This window comes from Urocitellus parryii, chromosome 1, assembly GCF_045843805.1.
Source record: "Urocitellus parryii isolate mUroPar1 chromosome 1, mUroPar1.hap1, whole genome shotgun sequence".
Taxonomy (NCBI): Eukaryota; Metazoa; Chordata; class Mammalia; order Rodentia; family Sciuridae; genus Urocitellus; species Urocitellus parryii.
The window spans coordinates 257,699,270-257,714,403 of NC_135531.1; the positions used below are offsets into that span (position 1 = coordinate 257,699,270).

Consider the following 15,134-nt stretch of genomic DNA (forward strand, 5'->3'; position numbering starts at 1 on the left):
ACATCTGGAAATTGATAAATTAAAATGTACACTCTTGGAGCCCTGTGTGGCTCGTAGACATTATTGCTGGCTGTCCATTACTCGTGGAAAGGCGTGCTGCCCTGCTCTCCTAAAGGTGGTGTTCAACTTGCTCTGGCCAATGGAGATGTGTGACTTCTAGGGGTGGCGGGCGTTGAGTTGCTAACGATCCATGCTGCTGGGCTATCATAGGAGGACACCCCAGAGAGACAATCTGGGAAACTGACCAAGGCTGCAGAGCTATTTCCAGCCCCTTTCATTAGTTGCCAGTTTCTCCTCAAACATTGGTTCTTAATTGTCAGGCCTGATTCTCCTAGAAAACTGAGGAAGATACTGGGAAGATCTTTCCGCGCCACAGAAATCTCTAGGATAAATCTCTGCTGGCTGTCATCTCATGCCATACATCTTATTCTTGTTATTTCTTTTTTTTCCCCCATATTTTTATTGGTGCATTATAGTTGCACATAATCACGGGATTTGTTGTTACAGATTCTAACGTGCACACAATATAATCGTGTTTTCATCCTACATGTGTGCAAGCTCTTAGAAATTTCTCAGGGTCAATGTACCTTATTACTTTGTTGTATTAGCCTGAAAATAACATGTTTAAAAATGAAATAGTTCCTCTTTCTAAAATTGCCTCCTGAACTGAAACAAAAGTAAAACCAAATTACTCCATGTCAGTGAACTTGGTTTCTTGCCCCAGTCCTTTCTATTCCTTTCTCAACACCGTTTTATTTATCTCTGGGATCCAGTGATTCTGGCTCTCCAAATATCCCAAACGATATGTTTCAAAAACTAAAATCAGTCTCAGAATTTTGTTAATATAGCACAGGAACTTTTAGTTATTATTTTAGTATATTGTAAGATATAATGCATAAAATAGCTATATTTTAATAAAGCATAAAGAATGAAGATGCAAAAACATACACAAGACTACACAGACGTTTAAGAGGTAAATTATTCTGAATGTGCCTGAAGCTACCTGAGTATCTCTCCTCAATCTTCTCTATTTACCTCTTGTTAGAAATACACAGTATCCTGAATTTATGGTTTATCATCATTTACTTTATTTAGTCTTACCACCTATATTTGTACTGCTACAAGTTTGTTTGTTTTTAACTTGTATGCTTTTGAACTTGATATAAATAAAATTATACTATGAGTATTTCTGGAACTTATTTTTCCTTTCAAGGTTATGATCATGAGATCAATTCAGGTCCCTGAACTTACAAACCAACTTAATATGGCTTGACTCTTGATTTCTCAACTATATAATGGTGCTGTTTCATTTTCACTTCCAGTACGTAGTTCTATTTCATTCTTCATATCTGTATTCCACTGTATGAATTTTGTATATTATTCCATTGTGTGTATTTACATACAGAGTTTGAGTAAAATTTGTTTTCATTTTATTTTATTCCAGGTATTTTTAATTGTAGATGATATTTAACATTGATTAACATTTGGTTATCTTAAGTTTTCGATCATTTTTTTTTTGTAATTGTAGATGATGCTTACCTGAATAGACCTCTGAATAAATTTTAAAATTAGATTGAAATGAGATACATACAGTCAGGTGCTACTTACTGAACTTAGTTTAAAAGATCTGGTTTGGTTGTGGCAAGTCACTACAGAAGCAATTTGATGCAGAATATTTTAATGATGCACCCAGTATCTAAGAGCCCTGCATGTCTCCATAAATTATCATACCAAATGAAGATAATTTGGAATAAGGAAGAGAGAAAAACAACTTTGGTATTTCCCACAAAGCAGAATAGTTGCTCTAGGACTAGAAGCTATTGGAAACTACAATTTCTGCAAGTGTGACTCAGCCTCAGTGCAGATATGACAAAAAGCAAAGCCTTTTCCTAAACTGGCTGGAATGAACACCCATGTGGTTAATGAAATTCCTGGAGAAGAGGGTGAGAAACACTCCCTGCATGCAGCAGAAGGTACCAGGCAAGAAAATTCCAAGCATAAGGAAATGCAAGGAGTCTTGCATAAGAGGTTTCAGAACTTCAATTGTTTTCCTCTTTCAATGAAGGAAGGTATAACATTACAGATAGTAACTGGCACCTGTAACAATGACTTCACTGTAAAGACATTGCTTTGTTCTGCAGAACACCTTGAAATGTTTGTGTGGACATTGGGCAGCAGTGGATAATTAACTAAAGCAAACAGAAGGAAGGGGATGGAGGATTTGAAAGGGGATAGAAGGTAAAGAGCCTTGGGGCTATGCAGAAGGTCAAAGAAGAGAGTGAAAGCTGGAGTAGAAAAGAAATTGAAAAGAAAACTGTCAGCAGACATCTTTAGATCATGTGATGTCAACTCCCTCCCCTCACCTTCCCATGTACATTCTTCATAAGTCTGCATGGCCCTCACAGCTTTCACAGGAAGGGTCTTTAGAAGAAACACAGGCGTGATCTATCTACATCTCTGACCACGTAACAATACAAATCACACAGGAGGATGGAGAACAAAGCCTAGGGGACCATGAAATAATAGATTTCTGAAACTTGAAGATGAGTAATTCCTCATGCCTTGGAATTGGGGGTTTACAGCAAGCCTAGCTCCATTTCTTGGGACAAGACATCCTCAGTTGACATCTTAATCATATTAATCTACAGCCTTTTAGAAGTGCTGATTACTACTTTAGCTACATAAGTGATTTACTATTCATTTTTCTTGTAAAAATAAAATCAAAACAGAAATTAAAAATACATAAAGGATGAAAGTTCCTCATCAAAACTAGTCCATCTTTCTCCCTTCTCAGTATCAGGCCCAGAGGAATTCACTGGTGTATATTTGATCATTTTCCTTCCCTTCTCATACATATATTCTGCACACATTTGAATATCTATGAAAAGCTTTTATTTGTCTGATGCAGTCTCTCCAAAAGATTACAAATGCAAAGCTCTGTTCTTTCTGTATGAGGAGGTTGTCTGAGTCAAAGAGAGCAGCCTTCTTATGAATGGTGACCCTAAAGTGGACTCCTGCATGTATCCTCAGAGGTTTGGTTTCTTCTCATATTCTGAATAGAGTAATTTTTGTTATTGCCACTTAATGGACTATTGCCAAATGCAAGCTATTTGTAATAGAATGATTGGGAAAGTAGGCAAAAAAGAGAAAGGAATTTTCCACTCCTTCCTCCCTTTGGGTGAAATTCTATTTATAAGCATCACTGTGGGGAGTGCCGTGACTCCTAATCTCTCTTGAGGCTGCTGTCTACATTCTCAGAAAATTCCTTAGGGAATTTTTCATTGCCTCTTTTTCCCTGTTTGAACTCAGGACTATCATAAGGAACACTGATTTCTTCAATGATGATGATTTAGAATAGCTTAACCAAAACTTTTGCCTGTAATGTCTTTTCTGAGTTTGCATAAAAACATGTAATAAATTTGTATACATAAATCCAAAACATTCTCCTTTTCAGTTTATAAAATAAAAATGCTAATTGAAAACATTGTTTCAGGGTTTAGTGATCAGTGTTTGATTTGTATTTTTGGCCATGAAATAACTGTGCTTCTTACAATTGATAATATATCAGATTTAAGGAAATCTGGGTTTTTTAGCCCTATCATAGCTAGGGAAAAGGCAGGTGAGCCAGTTTCATACAATAAAATGTACCTGTATGAGACTTTGTGTCAGATCCAACCTGTGTGGATAAGCAGGATTCTGTTTCGGTGGCCTGAGTGGGAGCTGAGAGCACATTGTTCTGGGGTTGGCTGTGGCTGCTGGTGGTGCTGGTTGTGCACAGAGGCTCAGGAAGTGTCTTGGAACCTCAGTTCTCATGTTTCTTCTGCAATCCAAGGATTCTGTCAGCTACCTAACATTCTGAAACAAATTCCTTTTATGGAAAGCCCAAGTTGATTTTGTTGTTTGCGACTAAGAATGTTAACCAGCACGCCCTATAATAAAACTGTTGGAGAAAGGATAAGGAATTCACAGATAATTCCAGGCCTTGATATTCCTTTAGGGAATAAAAAAGAATTTTGAATCCCATCTTGCACTGCTCATGAAGTAAATTCCAAATGATTAAATATCTAAGGTATATAAGAAGATTAATAGAACTATATTGATAATAACTGGCATTTGTGAATAGTACAGACAATGGTGAATATATTTTATGGAAATATCAATGAACACAATCTAGTTTATTTAAACAATATGTATTTTTTAAAAATTCAATATGCAGCTCATTGTAACAAATAATTCTGCCCCTAAGAATCCTGCAGGCATATATTATATAACTGCAAAAAATTCAATATATAAGCATTTATGACAGTACGGTTTGTTCTAGAAAATGGGAAATGAATCAATGTATATAAACTAGAGCAGGGAAATTGTTACATAAATAATGGTATTTCCACATAATAAAATATTCTGTAGAAATGACAGAGAATCAAATAGATCTCTTATGTTATAAGCTTGTGGTCAAACATGATATGTTCCATTAAATATATGTCAGGATTTGTATATATTGAGAATTTTTTTATATACTAATATCTTGGGAGATGCCCCATTTTGATCACCTCTGGTAAAGGAGAGACTGGTAGGAAGGAGATGAAGGTTTCTAACATTTCATTCTCCAGCGTTGAGACTTATTACAATGAACATTACTACTTCATAATTTAAAAAGCAATAAACTTGAAAACTAGAAGCAACCTCTTTCAAGTTAATGTAAATTAGGTTTTTTTTTCTTCCAATACTGGGGCTTAAACCTAAGGGTGCTTTAACATAAAGCTATATCCAAAACCCTTTTTATTATTCATTTTGAGACAGGATCTTGCTAGATTGCTGAAGCTGATTTCAATCTTGCAATCCTCTTGCCTAATCCTCCTGAGCGGATGGGATTACAGGTGAACACCACCTATAATATGAATATTTTTGAATCAGAACAAGTCTTTCTCATGAGGCTTCATGCTATAGATATACTAGAAGATATTTAAATATCTTCTGTTAAAGCAGTAGTCAATAATATTATAGAACCAACTCAGAAGAGTAAACATATACTCAGGAAAAGCTGGATTTCATTTTGACATTGAGAAATCTGAGACAGTTAAAATTGACAGTTATCTCAGAACAAATCAAAGAATTTTGAAGCAAGGAGGTTGATTTGACTGATTCATTTTAAGTTATTAAAAAAAAAAGTGCCTGACAAAAGCTTCTGGCTGGCTTTCAGAAAAAGCTGTTTGACTTCTAGAAAATGCTAAAGTCAATTAAGTTAGAAACAAATGCATATATTCAACTAAATAAGAGTGCAAAAAACCTTGTGTTCTTTACTGTGCTTTAAAGTTTTATGAACAATTTTAAATATCTAAATATACAAAATAAAATTAAAAGAAATATGTTGATAATAACTATGCTAAAGTGGTTCAAATCATCCTGTGAAAGATATTATGTTCTTGTGATGCTAAATATATATATATATATTTTTTTTTCAATAACCAAAGTAAGTTAATAGAATTTTTATGCTTTAAATGTGAAGAAAATATACACTTTGTAATACTAAACAAGGAAACAGTGTATAATAATATGAAAAAGCTATGTTATTGGTCAGAAAATAAAACATTTGTGTGTGTTTATAGTAATGACTTCTAACTGCATCTCCCCTCCCCCTCCCCTATCCCACCCCCAAATATGCTGCTATTAAAAATGATGGTGATTGGTCCAACAGTGGCATCTTAAGGTAAGTCCTTCTCCTGGAAGGTCACTGAGCTGGTCTTTGTTGCTAATTTCACATGACATAGTTTTAATGTTGCCTCCCACTTACACACTTCCAAAATATTAATCCACTTCCTTCCTACAGAACCTTGTATTGTAATTCTGTATACAAAAACATAATGTTTTATTGATCTTTATATTCCCCAAGGGAATATCCCAGTACCTTGACCAGAATGCTCACTCAATAAACGATTTATGAAGAAAGGATTGACAATTAGTGTGTAGCTTCACTGAAGTTATTTTATCATCTTGACTCTAAAACAATATTGTAATCGGTTTATTTAATGTCTAACAGATGAACATTCCTGCTTCCATAGAAACCTAGGCTTTTAGTTAATGTGACATGTTAGTGAAAATACAAATCTTTCTTTCTCTAGGAATGCAATAAATTTTATTTAAATGTAGAGATGTAATATTATATACCTGGTGTAAATTTGAGTTTACACATTAGCACTAATGTATATGAATTGGACCTTAGGACATTTTAATAGAAACCAGGAGAAATAAGTTTCTTATTATCTTATCTTCTTTTCTAATTTTGCATTATAAAAATTTCCAACATACCAGAAATCACATTAATTATTTTAGATAAATAATATTTGGGGAGAATTAAGTTTCCTCTTTAATTTTCATCAAATTAAGCATTAAATAATATTGGTAAAATACAAATTTTGTCAGTTCCAAATATATTCATATATTTACTTTATATTTATTTCATCCTATAATTCCAAATTATTTTATTCAAGTTAATGCAGATTTCTTCATGATTCCCTAAATATTATTCTCCAAGTTCCTTGAATATTTAGTAAAAGAATATGAAACTTAAGTCATGTGTTTGTCATTTCATTTGTATCTATATTTTTCTAGAATAAACTCATTCCTAAAGATAGATTAAAAATAAAGATGGATAAAAATATCTCTTATATTTCAGTAATGCTTTCCCATGCACAGTATCTATGAGAATTAAAGAGAATATAACAACCAGAACAGATTGCTACCAAAGAATAAGATTAATCATTATGAGAGAAGATGTCCTGTCCCCCTAACAAGGAATCATGATGTAATGTTTACAGTTTCATCCTTGATAGATAGGATCCTTATTCTCAAGTAGCTGTGATTGTAATTATGATCTTTCCATGCCACAGAGTGGGAAAATAGTGTTGTACTTAACACTGGTGTTGCTAAGAAAGAAAGAATACACCAAAGTGACTTGGGAGTATAATGTTGTGACCGGATACTGATAGGCTAAAGGGGGAAAAAATACAAAGCACTGTACTCAAACTGGTAAATTTGTTTCTCAAAGGGGTACATGCCAGCAATTCTAAAACTATTTTGCTTATGCACTAGGATTGAACAAATAAGTAAATATATTTTAAATGCTGAGAGTCTGGTTTCTTACTGTCAGAGAATAGTGAAAAATTCACCAATGTAGTTTAAAAACGGAAATGTCAGAATGAAACCAGTGGTGGTAGACTGAAGTTGGAAATATTGGGTCAATTTAAGTTTATTCTCATACAAAGCTTAATCAATGTATGTTATATATTTTATTTATCTTTATATGTTTGTATTTTAAGATATACAAATTATCATATATTAAGATATTACATTGTATTTTAAGATATTCTTATACATATCTAGGATAGATACATAAATAACTACAGGTGCGTGGACATACAAAGGCTCTCATTCTTACATGCATTTCTTAGCTTTCTCTATTGAGAGAGTCTAATGCAATGTCATAGCAATAGCAAGAGCATATTGACTATCCAGATATTGGTTTCTAAATGTCATCCAGTAAAAGGAGCCAAGGCCCCATTTCTAAGTTTTGGGCTAATAAAATAAAGATGATCATGGAACATCTTATGTTAATGTTTTATACTTTAAAAAATGAGAGATTGTCATAAGGACATAAGAGCCAACTAAAGAGCTCCAACTAATCTAGCAAATGACAATCATATTAGATTATAACCCAAAGAATAAAATAAATACCCATGAGTTCATAAAGATAAGAACAAGTGCATGAAATAATAAATTTTTTTAAATGAAAATAAAGAAATAATAAATTAGAGCCACTCTTGCTTACAGAATTGTAATTCATATCTGTAGAAGGAATAAAGGAAATTTAAAAAGCACCCCTACTATTCCACAGTCATAACTGCTGCAAGGAGGATTCACTAATGAATGCTAAAATTCATGGACAAAGCCTGGTGGAGAAACAAAATACTTGCATAGTCTCATAATATATCTTAATTCCTTTGAGGGTTTTAACATATGACTTCAGGTTGGTTTAGATTCTTCCCACCAGGAAATGGAGCTTAATTTCACTTCTCTTGAAAGTGGGCTGGATTTAGGGTGGCCTTGCTAGTGACTAGAGTTTAGAAAGGTAAAAATAGTCACCTTATTGTGGAGGAACCTGGCAGGCATCCCTTAACCAAGTGACCAAGACTAATATCACCAGCCATAAGATATATTCATACATATCTCTTAATTGTGATCTAATGCACTAAGTGCACCATGCCTCTGTGTGTTCTTCCCCAGAATTCATATCCTCAATTTAATAATGTTAAACATTAGATAGAATATCTATTCCACAAAATACTTAATAACTGTTCTTCAATGTGTCAAGGTCATAAAACAGAAGGAAAAACTGAGGAACTGTCATAGATTAGACTAAGGAGACATAACAACTAAATGCAATGTGGTATCCTAGATTGAGCCCTGGAACAGAAAAAAGACATTAATGGGGAAAAAATGGGGAACTTTGAATAAACTGTAGTTTAGTTAGTAGAATCACATGCATATTAAATTCTTAGCTTTGATCTTTATATGAAGGTTATGTAAGAAGTTAACCTAAGGGAAGGCAAGTTGAAGAGAAAATGGTACTCTGTACTATTGTAATTTTTCTATAAGTCTAAAATTATTTCTAAACAAAAGTTAAAATAAAATCCAAAAATAAATATAAAATATGCTTTTCCGTAGGTTGCTCTTCATGGTATTTTTTTACAAATAGAATCAACACTAATAATCATTAGCAGTTAAATGAATAAATATATCACTATATTATACAGTAGAACACTATTCACCAATGAAAAATCACTTCAACATGAATCAGTGTTATAAAAATTATGCTTAGTGAATGAGACAATAACCCAAAGGTAATTATTGATCAATACCATTCATATGACATTTTAGAATAAGTAAAATTAATTCTATCATGACAAAGTACAGAAGTGGTTGCTTGGAGCTTGTGGTACTGGGATGGGGAAAGGCTATTGACTAGGAAAAGGCATAAAGTAAATTTTATAGGTTATGAATATATTACATTTTGAGATAAACTCCATGGATGATTGGTTTGTTAAAACCTCCTAAACTACTCTTAAAATGAGTTCATTTTATTGTATTTTAATTACGTACCAATAAAGTATATTTAAAATTCAGAAAATATGATAATCTAGAGATTTAGTTATACCTGCTTTATTAAGTTCCCATGGTGGTATAAGTTGGCCATGGTTCTATTATAAATGGACTCTGGTGACTGCTTTTTTCATATTTGGCATGGACCCTGAACTATTTTCTGAGTGAAAATCCCCTGCCACCTTGGGACTGAGAGAGCATGGCTTACTGACCAGAAAAAATTCTGATTGGCTTCTCCAGTTTCACAGAACATTTCAATCTTTCTCTGCAACCTGGCAAATTTTCAACACCAGCAGATCTGGTGGATAGCACGGGAAAAAAATCTCACCAAATTAAAACCACATCATGTTGCTAATTCTTATTAAAATTTTGACTGATAATTTTATTTGGAGCATTGCCGGAGTAATAAAAAGTGATTCTGTTCATCCAAAAGTATAAATCCTTTGGTCCTCCTGAATTTGCTTTTAACAAATTGTACTTTGGTAACAGAACATCAGATTGGGCTGTGGAAGTTATTAGAAAGAACACATTATTTCACTACCTAGTCAACTTTTTAAAACAGCTGCACTTGGGGCATATTAAATTTGAGATAGCTGTGAGAAATCCAAGTGGGTATGTCAAGTAGGAAATGGAATATTCGAGTCTCAAGAGGTATTTCGTGTTAACCTGGGAATAATAGGAAACATTTAACAACCAGGAAGATATGGACACTGGCCAATCAGGAAGGACATCCCAAAAAGTATTGGAGCAGGTCTTGAAGCTTTCCTGACCCTAATGCTGAAGAAGAGCAGAAATTTCTGATATGGTCCACAGCATAAAGGGATGGAGAGAATGCACTCAGGGCAACAGCTGATACCCATCCTTGGGGAAACATTTCAATCTTTTAATATCCAGAATGCCCATACTAATGCATACTGGCTGAATATCAATCCTGAATGCAATTGAAAAACATTCATTGTTGTATCATTCCATATCTTATTTATGAAGAACTCAGGGGGATTTCAAAACAATGAAATGTTTATACAGAGTTCTGGAGCATTGGACTCTTTAAAAATGTATCATGACTTTGTCTATTTTTTGCCATTGTGGTATGTGCACTTGATCCCATTTCTCACCATGTCTTCTCACAAAACTTTCAGGATCAAGTGATTCCTGACCAAGAAACAAAAGCAAAATTGTCCCATTCTCCAATGGATTCGAATGAAATCTGGTAACAAAATCAAGTACAACTCCCAAAGGAGGTATTGGAGGGGAACCAGGTTGAGTCTATAAGGAATTACTCATGAGATGACTCACATGTTTATGCTGTATCAAGTCATGATCATCTTATCATGTCAAGCTGAAAATGTCACCATTGTCTGGACAGTTGGGCATATTTAATTGGGATCAGATCTTTTCTAGCTATAAAGGTGCTATAGTACTGGTTTTGGCTGGTTCAGTAATAAATATGTAGAATTTTCGAACTGCAAAAACAATTAAATACAAATAAAAATACATCCCAGGAATATTTTTGAATATTTTCAAAAATCTTTCCCTCTCTTGTTATTTTCATCCAACTTTAGCTATTGTAATGCATATTTAAAATAAGAGAACATATTCCTGCATTTGGCTGTATATTATTTGCATTCTAATTTCTTATTTATCTTTTGAATAATTTCCCATTGCTTTATTTATATCCTGTTGTATCAATTTTTAAAAGTAGTCTCAAACATTTTTATATTTAATATATTTTCTGCTAAAGGCATGCACACAGTCACAGAGACACACACAAAGAGTATGTTAATTTTACTGAGTTGGAGTAAAGTGACATTATTTGAACTGGGTATTGAAAGACAAAGGTGTTTGCTTGGTTGATATGAGGACAATGACATTCCAGAGTGATGTCATAGCATGTTCTAAGACACACATTTTTGAAACATTCATTGCATATTTTGATATAGTTCATTTTTATAGCAGAAGAAATAGAGGAAAGATTTGCAGAGATAAACAGAGATCACTCAAAAAATCAAGGCAATGAGCTCAGACTATTTCCAGTATGCAACTGAAATATAATGAATAATTTTAATCATGTGACAAATTTGAAGTGATTTGCAATTTACAAAGCCTTATTCTGGAAGCAATATATAAAATAACTTTGAAGATGGTAAAGTACACACTCAAGGATACAAATTCAATGGCTATTACAATATTCTAAGCCAAATGTGAAAAAGAAGTTTTCCAGGCACAGTGCTAAGATTTTATGTATATACATTGTTTATCACTCTGCTCTAATCTCACCACTTTCTTCATACCCCATAAAAATATCCCTATATCTGTACTATCTCTGACCTTTTCTACAATGGTCCACCTGTCTTCTCATCTTGCTTGCTCAAACATTTCTCATTCCCCAAAACTAGGTCTAAGTCCACCATCTGTAGGAAGTCTGCTCTAACTATTGGAGCCATCCTGAGTCATTCTCATCTCTAAATGTTGAGATGCTACTGAATCTACAAAGCAATATTAAGCAACCCAATGGTGATTAATGTATTTATTTCATCTCCACCAGGAAAGCATAAGCATTTGAATGGAAAGATCATATATAATTATTTCTTACAAGCTCTGTCTGTACCTTCCTCCCAGTGTTTAGCATTAAGAATACACGGGAAAATTTATGGTTTTTTGATCTAAATTTTTTAAATAATCGAATTCCTAATGACTAATGTCATTTGCTAGTAACAGACTATTAATAATTAAGCAGAGCATTGTGCCGAATGCCTGTAATCCCAGTAGCTCGGGAGGCTGAGGCAGGAAAATTGAGAGTTCAAAGCCAGCCTCAGCAAGAGTGAGGCACTAAGCAACTCAGTGAGACCCTGTCTCTATAATAAAATACAAAAAAAAAAAAAAAAAGCTGGGGATGTGGCTCAGTGGTTGAGTGCCCCTGAGTTCAACCCTCATTATCAAAAAATAAATAAATAAAGACTAAATAAATAAAGACTAACTTTAATAAGGTAGTAATTCATTTCTCTGCATTGAAAAAAAAAAGTTGAGATAAGGCCACCATGGTAGAGGTGGAGGACCCGGTTACTGAGGACTCAGTATTCCAGCCCTAGCAGATGGCTTACATCCTGGAGGCTGAGGAATGAAAATTATTAAGGAAGAAAGTTTGAGTGGACATGAGATAGGCTTTTCAGGCTCTGCCACATGTTCACAGCATGTTCTCTATTTTATTTTACCTTCTTATTCATTTTTGTCCTAGGATGTGCGTGTGTGGTGATGGGAACTGAACCCACGTCCTTGTGTAGATTAAGCATGCACTCTACCACTGAGCTACATCTCCAGCAAGAATTTTAATATAAGTTTTCTTTTATTTAACTCAAACAGCATTGAGCTGAGAATCATGTGCTCTAGAATCTCTGAATCCATATCCCAGCTCTCACTGTGAACTTGGGCAAGTTATTCTTCCATGCTGTACTTCAGTTTCCCTATCTGTAAAATGGTGATGTTAGCAACCTACTCTATGGATGATTTCAGTGATTAATTAATTAATTAATTAGTTAATAATATTTAACTGAATACATAGTATTTGTCATTTTTGCCACCATGTTCTGTGAGGATAAGTCTAATTGCCATTTGGGTGACAAGACCCCAATTTGGCTCTTCTAACGTTAAACTCAGTATTCTTTCCACATAACCAACGATTTGTTGAGTACAAAGACCAAAGTGCAAAAAAAGGATGGCAAGAAGAGACAGTAAAACCCAAACACGATCTTCATTCTTTTGCAGACTGTATGTTGCATCAGTGGTCCGCACCTTTAAATATTTAAGAAAGTTTCACATAACCTCTGGATCTTGAATGTCTATGAGAAAGAAGAACCTCAATGCATCATGTAAAACATCATTCATCAAGATGAGGTCAGCCGTGTATTTGGAAATGCATTGCAAGCATTTTAATAGTGAAGGGGATTTGTTGTTGTTGTTGACTAGACCAAATTTCAAAGCTTCGGGTGATTTTTACATGTCAATCCTAAAAAGTGGTTTTCATTTCACAGAGCTGCAATACTCTCTGTTCCTTCTCAAAGAGACCTGGAATAACCAGGTGGTTAGATTTCTCCTTATCTGATGGGACTCTTCTCAGGAATCCTCACTTCAGTACCTGCCAACTGAAGCAACTCAGCTCAGCTCTTTGACACACAGCCCAGGAATGAGACCATCCCCTGGTGACTGCAGCTGTATGATCTGTTGACAATGTCATCACAGACTCAAGCTGCCCGGCTTTGGCTTTATGTTGGCTAGCACAGGTTTCTTGCACTGGGATGGTTGGGACATCTCTTGTATCAGAATGATGATCCATATGTAAAACACACATTTTTGCAATTTGTCTAGCTTCACCTCTACCACTCTGTGGAGTCATTGCACCCACCACAGTGTTATGTCTGGTTTTTCTTTTAAGTGAACCTATCTTGGTTCATTGTGAAGACAAAGCAATTACAAACTAATCAAAATCTTTAGACCAGTCAGTTGTGGTGGTGCACACTTGTGAAGACAAAGCAATTACAAACTAATCAAAATCTTTAGACCAGCCAGTTGTGGTGGTGCACACTTGTGATCCCAGTGGCTTGGAAAGCTGAGGCAGGAGGATCATAAGTTTGAGGCAAGCTTCAGCAACTTAGTGAGGCCCTAAGCAAAATAGTGAGACCCCATCTCTAAATAAAAAATTAAAAGGGAGGGAGATGTGGTTTAATGGTAAAGCACCTCTGGGTTCAAGCCCTAGCACCGAAAAATAAAAACCAAACAAACAAACAAAAAAAAAAACACTAAAGAACAGCCTACATGTTTTAAGAAGAAAAGAGGTTAATCGGTGTAGCATTATAAGCATTTGTCAGAGGAGATTATTGATCCTCCAGACATGGGGCATAGTCATCTAACAAGTATAGCCATAAACAGGCTAACACGTCTAAAACCATCCATTTTGTTTGAAAACCAGGGCAAGACACGCCACTATTTTAAAGTCCTTTATTCCTTTCTAAGTCACAAAGATGATGAATATTTACACATCACTCTTTTAATCAAATTTATTTCTAAATGATATGGCTGGTGATAAAATAATATACAGGACCAAAAAGCCATCATTGAGCAAACTATGTTGCTGTGGAAGGGCTTCTGGATTTTCTCAATGTTGTAAGAGTATTGTTTGTCAAACTGGAGGATGAAAGAAAGTGAAATGGCTGCAGGTGGCTTTCCCTGCTCAGGCAAATGACAAAAGGTCAGAATGTCCTGTGCTCTTTCAGGTGCCCATCAGTTTGGACCTCTCTTGCCCATCTTCATACACACACGAATTAGCAGCCCTACATTTAGGGTCTATGTATTCAGTTCCTTTCATCCCATACTTATCCACCCCCACTACATAGCTTGTTAGACTCATGAAGCTATGAATCACAGAAAAGGGGAGAGTCTTGGAGTTATCTGTGGCTTGGGTCCCAAGAGCTGTGAGAATGACATGAATATTGAATTAATTTGAATAGCAAATGAGAAGAGGCTTATTGTTATAGAGCCATAAGTAATGCACATTGTTTGGCAGTAGTAAGTAGTTTAAGAAAACACAACCAAAGAATTAAAAACTCTGGACAAGAACTCAGAGAGTAAGGACGTGAATTGCAACATATCCACTTGCTCCTGTGTAAAAGATGTTGACCAACTGTCACAACACATGACTAAACCAATCAGGGTCACTCCAGGTGGCTGGGCTGACATGAAATAATGACACACAGAGAAATACTTTTTCTTTGGGTTCTCTGACAGCCCCTCTGACCCAGTTCCCACAAAGGAGGCAAGGCAGGCAAGAAAGAGAGGGAGAACGCCTTGAACCTGGGTTTTATTAATGGGGGGAGCTAATCCATTGGAACAGTCTATCCAAGAAAGGGCAAAGGGTAGGATTACAAGAAACAGGTGGGTGTAATTCAACCCCATCGTGTGACACTCACTCCCAGAGCTGCACC

At 35.0% G+C, this 15,134-nt stretch overlaps 1 pseudogene; it reads left to right on the plus strand.

The window, feature by feature from the left end:
* The first annotated feature begins 10,275 nt into the window (after positions 1-10,275).
* LOC144255180 (large ribosomal subunit protein eL39-like) lies at positions 10,276-10,431 on the plus strand (annotated as a pseudogene).
* The last annotated feature ends 4,703 nt before the right edge of the window (positions 10,432-15,134 follow it).